The sequence below is a fragment of the Octodon degus genome, unplaced genomic scaffold, assembly GCF_000260255.1.
Source record: "Octodon degus isolate 3935 unplaced genomic scaffold, OctDeg1.0 scaffold00056, whole genome shotgun sequence".
Lineage (NCBI taxonomy): Eukaryota > Metazoa > Chordata > Mammalia > Rodentia > Octodontidae > Octodon > Octodon degus.
This window is the reverse complement of record NW_004524632.1, coordinates 7935778-7942529: the sequence shown is the minus strand read 5'-3', so window position 1 is coordinate 7942529 and position 6752 is coordinate 7935778.

The following is a 6752-nucleotide window of genomic DNA, read 5'->3' as shown; positions in this document are numbered from 1 at the left end:
TATTTTATATGCCAATCCTTACAAAAGACTGTAGGTTCTTTTGTCTTTGCAGGTCCCTCTCTCCACTTAAAAAAGCTATACAGCTCCTAAAACCACATCGGTATACAGGTGAGTATAACTCAGACTGGATTCATTATTACATATTCATTATTATTATAATATTCATTTTTTTCTTTTTTTATATAAAGTCTTTTTTTATAGTTTATTTATTTTATTTAGTGTGTGTGTGTGTGTGTGTGTGTGTGTGTGTAGCTCAACCCACCAGGGGGCGGGGCTGGCTGGCATGTGGTGCTGGGGGATCGAACCGCGGACCCTGTGCTTTGCTAAGCTTGTTCTAAGTAGGTGCTTTAGACCACTGAGCCATCTCACCAGCCCCCACACCCGGCTTTTTTAAATTTCACTGGTGCTGAGGTTGGAACCCGCGGGCTCCTTTGCACTACGCAAGCGGTCTACGCCGAGCTGCACTCGCGGCCTCATTTTCACTTGCCAGTTTTGAGACAGGGTCTCACTAAATTACCTAGGCTCGTCTTGGACTGTGGCTCCTCCTGCCTCAGCTTCCCAGGAGAGAATTTCAGAAGGGCACGGAAAGTTAAAAGTAACAGTGTTAGGTTCGATGGCCAGCTTGGGGGCTTTTGCTTCTCCTGCCTTTCTTTCCTCTTCGGGTAGAAGACAGCGCCTGCCCAGAGCTACACCCCATCGGACCCCGCCGCTGTTCCCGCCGTTCGCTGTTCGGGGACTGGGCTCAAGTTTGGGATCGTCCTGCTTCAGCCTCCCGAGCACTGGGATCACACACCGGGATTACAGCCCGCAGCCCCTGTTCCGGCGCACTCCCGGCTCTGCTCAGCCTCCCACTGCCTCGGGCGGAGAATTCCTGGTTTCCGCACTGCCTGGGGACGTTACCTCCCCGCTGCTGTGCCCTGCCTACTGGCAAAGCCAGACCTTGTGCTGCCACCAATTTGCAGTGACCCTCCTGCTTCAGCCTCCCATTTGCAGGAGTGTCCCACCCCCCTACAATAAATAGAGTGTTGAAGGTGAGCCATAGATGCGGCTGTGTGTAAAGGAATCGCCCTCCCCGGAGTCCCCAGCCCTGCCGTCTGCTGACCTCTGGCAATCCCGAGGGAAGCCTTGCTATTTCTTTTGGGGAGTGAACTCAGGCCCTTGCGCTTAGCAAGCAAATGCTTATTCTAGTGAGCTATCTCCCCGGCCTCACCCTTGCGATTTCTGGAAGCCCCAGGTCCCTGTATCTTCCTAGGTCTTTCCACTCCAGTTTAGGGGTGTGTGTGTGTGTGTGTGTGTGTGTGTGGAACCCGGGATTGAACTCAGACCCTGCATTTGCCAGGGAAGCACCTGCTCTGAGCCATCTCCCCGGCCCCTAGTTTAGGCTTTGGTGCAGTTTCCTCTGTGGCTCTTGCTACTCTGCCTTGCTTAGGAGAGAACTGTTTTTAGGTTGGCTTTTTTTTTTTTTTTTAATGTATTTGGTACAGGGTCTCACTACGTGGCTCAGCTTCGCAGGGATCCTATTTTCAGCCTCCCCAGCGCTGGGATTACAGGCGTGTGCCACCACGTCGGGACTTGTTCACCGCTCAGCTCACCCCAGGGGCAGGGCTGGCGCAGTATGCAGGAACTTGCCAAAGCAGGCGCTTCATCCGCTGTGTTGCTTCATAAACAATACATATAACTAAGCCTCCACCTTTTTCATGGCTTTGTAGTATTCCATCACCTATGCAATTGTGGGATGAACCCAGCAGATAGATTCCAGGGTCCTGTGCAGGGTGAGCAAAGAATCACAAGCATACATTTAGTGATGAAAGCAAAGTGGCAGCATTTAGCGAGGATACCAGGAAAATGTGCTCAGGGCAGATCCGCACTACCAGAAGTGTGTGGCACAAATAGAAAAGCGGTGCCCGGCTGACAGCACAGGTGAGAGGCCCACGGATAAATCAGGCCTTCAAGTTTCTAGGGGGCACACGCGGGCTGAGTCCTTGGGTAGGACTGATAGGATTGGTTAACAGCGCGGAGACATCTTCAATTAGGGACGGGATTGGTTAAGGTTACGCTGAGTCATCCTGAGAAAGGGACCTGACTGGCTAAGGTTGTGCTGAGTCATCCTGAGTTAGGGGCCTCCAGAGTGCGCTCTGATCGCCTTATCTTGAGAACGCCCAGAGCAAGCAGGTCGACCCTAGGCTGGGCTTGGCCAAACTCAAGCAGATGGACTGGTTTAGGCTCCCCTCCCCCACTGCGCTTGCTGGGCTGCATAGGTAGTGTTGATGGATGCTGAGCTGATTTTTTTGAGACAGGGCCTCCTTGTATAGTTCAGGCTGGCCTTAAACTCAAGATGTAGCCCAGGGTGGCTCAAACCCATGGCAGTGCTCCTGCCTCAGCCTCTGGAAGGGTAGTTACAGGCAGGAGCCACCAGCTCAGCTTGTCCTAATCGGTGTCTAAGCCGAGCTTCCCTGGTCCTTCAGGCCCGGGTCTCTACTTGATCTCTACGGAACCAGGGCTGTTGCACCAGTAGCTTTGCCTTCGGAGGCCCTGGAGCAGCCTGGGAAAACAAAACCAAAACAAAGAGCCACCAAGTTTCAGCACTGCCTCAGTCGGCTAGGACAAGAAAGTCTGTGTTGGGTCCCTGGCCTTGGCAAGGGCAGCCCCACCCTTTCTGGCCTCTGGGCCTCAGTCCCTTTCCCCTCCCCCTCCTCTGAGCTCAGTGGAATTCCGGGGGTGCCGGAGGCCAAGGTAGGCTAGCGCTGTTCAGCGGGGCAGGCACGGGCTGTGTTGCGGGAGCCCAACACCAGATCCATGTTTACAGCCGGCTATAAAATCGGGGTGGTGGTGCGCTTCCATTGTCCCAGACCTCAGGAGGCCGAGGCAGAAGGATCACCTCGAGTTCAAGGCCAGCCTGACTGGGTAGCAGGACCCCGCCCCCAAAGCGCACAATGTGGGCACCCCATCGCCAGCCGCTTAAGTGTGCCAAGGCAGGAGCAAGCGCACGTTACCCGGAGGAAAAAGATAGAAAAGGGATGGCGCAGCACATTCTGGTTTGGAGTGTGGAGGCTACAGTCCCGGCCTGGAGAGAAACAGCATCCTGGTCAGGAGCCAGAATTGCCACGGGGGGAGCAGGCTTCCCCAGCTGCGCCGTCGCGGGAGCCCCACATCTGCACACCTGTTCACCTGCCTGAGTCCCGATAATGGACAGGGGAAGGCAGACCAGAGGACATGGAGCAGAGGGGCGTGTGTGTGTGTGTGTGTGTGTGTGTATTTCCCCTGCTGTTTCTTGGTAGCTTTTCTAAAAATTGTGAGGCCAGCTGGTGGTGGCAAAAATCTCTGACATCGCTGGTGGCTGATAGGTTCTGGCCCTAGTATGAATTGCTGAATTATTATGGTGGTCATCTAATTTGGCTGAAGCCCTTAAAATAACAGCTTATCTTCCCTGAGACCACCTCCCCACTTCTTCTCCAACTTAGCCCAGGGTGCAAATTCCTTTTACCTTTCCTGCTGTTGCAGGGAAGACCCCAATTAGTTCCTCAGGTATATCTAAATGTGGGGGGGGGCAGATATCTCAGCAGATTAAAGCGCCTGCTTAGGCAGAGGCAGGGGCTGGGGTTTTATTCCTCAGGGTGTGCTGAGACGGGTGGCATGCACAATCTCTAGGAGTCCATCTACATAGTGAAACCCTGTCCTGAAGACCCTGTCCTAAATAAAAAATAAATAAATAAAAAACCCCCAAACATCCCCGTCAAACTCTACCCCTGGCAAAAGGCCAAAGCCCTGAGCCTTCTGTTGTTCCACCCAGAGAATCCCTCATCTTCCCCGGATTCTCTCCACGTCCTCACAGATAATAAAGCCCTTTTTCCTTCTGCCTGCTTCTCTGCTGCACGGCCATCAAAAACCTACCGAGGGCCATAGCCACTCCCCAGCCTGCAGGTGGCCTGGCACCTGAGCCTTTCCATGGCAGCTGCTGTGGCCTCTTCTTCCTCTGTGTCAGTCATTTTATAAAGCTAGGGCATTCGTTTTCCCACAAAACCTCTGTCCGGCTACCTGCCTGTCGCTCCCCACCCACCCCCTTACTTTCCTTGGAGGTGGGATCTTGCTGTGGACTATAGGCTGTCCTTGACCTCTACCACGTGACCCTTGCTGGGCTCAAGCTCACAGGGATGATCCTTCTGCTTCAGCCAGTGCTGGGGTCACAGGCCTGGCCGCCAGCCTGGCTTCTGTGTTTTGCAAATTTAAGGCAGGGAGAAAGGGAGAGAGAGGTCTTGTGCTCCAAGGGCCATGATAAGCAAGCCACATCCTCAACATTAACGGGGTTGATTGTTTTACAGGATTAAAAACTCTTCAGGGGCCGGGGAGATAGCTCAGTAGAATAAGCGCTTCCCTGGCAAGTGCAAGGGCCTGAGTTCAATCCCCGGTTCCGCCAAACAAACAAAAAAACTCTTGAATAAGAGATCTTGTCTAGGGGCTGGGAAGATGGCTCAGTGGAATAAGCGCTTGCAAGTGCAAGGGCCTGAGTTCAATCCCCAGTTCCACCAAAAAAAAAAAAAAAGAGACCTGGTCCAGAGAGGGACACAGTTTCTGGTCTTAGATCTGTTCCAGCTTCTGTGAGCTTTAAAAATTTATGACCTGTCTGTACATCCAGTTTTTTATTTATTTTTTATTTATTTATTTTTATTTATTACATTTATTTATTGTGTGTGTGTGTGGCCAGCTCAGCCCACCAGGGGCAGGACTGGCTGGCCTGTGGTGCTGGGGGATTGAACCGCGGTCCTGTGCTTTGCTGAGCTTGTTCTAAGTAGGTGCTTTAGACCACTGAGCCATCTCTCCAGCCCCATCCAGTTTTTTATTTGTGTGGTGGGAAGAATAAAGTTTTGTTTGTTTGTTTCTTTTTTTTTTTTGCTGAACCGGGGATTGAACTCAAGCCCTTGCACTTGCCAGGGAAGCGCTTATTCCACTGAGCCATTTCCCCGGCCCCAGGAAGAATAAATTTTTGTGTCTCAATGACATTGTGAAAAAGGCCAAGAATGATAAACACCTGGCAATGACACTGGGCAGAGATTTCCTTTCGGTCTCTAATCATTTCTCAGACTGCTTAGACAGATCAAAGCCCGGGGCTGGCCTACGGCTTTTAGGTGGGTGCCGACTGGCTGGGGGCTGCTCCGGGGACTTCCTCCTCTGAACCGAGACAGCAACTCCAGCGTGAACACAGCCTAGCAAGGCCAAAGTAGAACCTCGCTGTTGTACAACCTCTGGTTCTCAGTGATCCCGCTGAAGGCCCTGGCTTGTCAGCAAAGCCAGGTCGTTAGAATGTGGGTCAGCTCTACTGAAGAGCATACTAATGAAGAAAGACGGATAATACAGACAGAAAGAAATGATTGTTGTTTTTTTTTATGTCTTGGAGACAAGGTCTTTTGCCCAGGCTGGCCTCAGCTCACTCTGGAGCCCTGGCTGTGTCGTCCACACTGGCCTTGAAGTCACTCTCGGGCCCAGGCTGGCCTGTAACTTGAGGCAATCCTCCTATCTCAGCCTCGCCACCACTGGGATTATCGGTGCGCACCACGGCGCCTGCTCGGTTTTGGGGCTGGCACACCATGTGTACTGGGAATCGAACCTGGGTCCTTGTGCTTGCCATGCAGGCTCGTGGACACCGAGCTCTCTCTCCAGCCCAAGATTGTTTTCCGTTCCTTGTGGCAGGGTCTCACTATGTAGTTCAGACTGGCCTTGAGCTCACAGGCATCCTCCGGCCCCAGTCTCCTCTTGGGGGATGGGGGACTCACAGGTGTCCGTCACCATACCGGGCTCACGGGGTCACAGTTGTCTGTAGTAGCTGCCACTGCCCTGAGCACAAGAGCCACCATGCACTTCACTGTATGTACATTATTCTCCAACGAAAGCTTACCAGGTACACACATATAAAGCTGACTGTGAATGTTTACCAAGTCGAGAGGAGATTGTTTTATTGAAGAACCAGGTCATGACTGATAATGGAAAGGACTTCATCCCTCTGCGTTACAGCAGAACATGAGATTCTGTTCGGATACTGCTTGAGTAAAATCTCCTAAGGGTTTCTTCTTCACGGAGGTCTTCTCTGTTCCCTGTCAAAGGCCTGAAAGCTTTGACATTTACAGGCGAGTAGATCCGGTGGAGAATGTCTGTCCGCATCACTGTTAGCTAAGTGGCAGCGCTACAAGGGTGTCAGGATAGCAGGGTGGGGGAGGGGACGACAGACCCTGGCTTCCCAGGTGACCTGGAGCCTTTGGTGGCTGCCTCAGTCACAGCCTGGCCAACAACCCTCTCAGAGTTATTTCTTTATAAAATCGGCACTATCGCATCCTTATTCTTAATACCAGCAATCTCAGAAAAGGTATTTAAAGTGTTGGAAGTGACAGTTGCTCTCTATGGGGGCCAATGACACTAACGGGGCTTGTTTCCCTTGTGATAAGCACCCATGGGTGTAAGAGAATCCGAAGAGAGTCACAGAATCCTTCCATGGGATTCACAGTGTGAAAAATTGAACAGGACAGCTTGATACTCAAGAAAAATATTTTTTTTCAAACACACAGATCTGTTTCTTTTTTTTTCCTGTGGAACCCAGGATTGAACTCAGCCCTTGTGCTTGCCAGGGAAGCGCTTATTCTACTAAACCATCTCCCGGGCCCCTCTGTTTCCTTTTTGAAAGTCAAAGAATTGGGCCGGGGATATAGCTCAGCTGCCTGATAAGTGAGCATAAGGTCCCTAGTTCGATCCCTGGTACTTTAAAA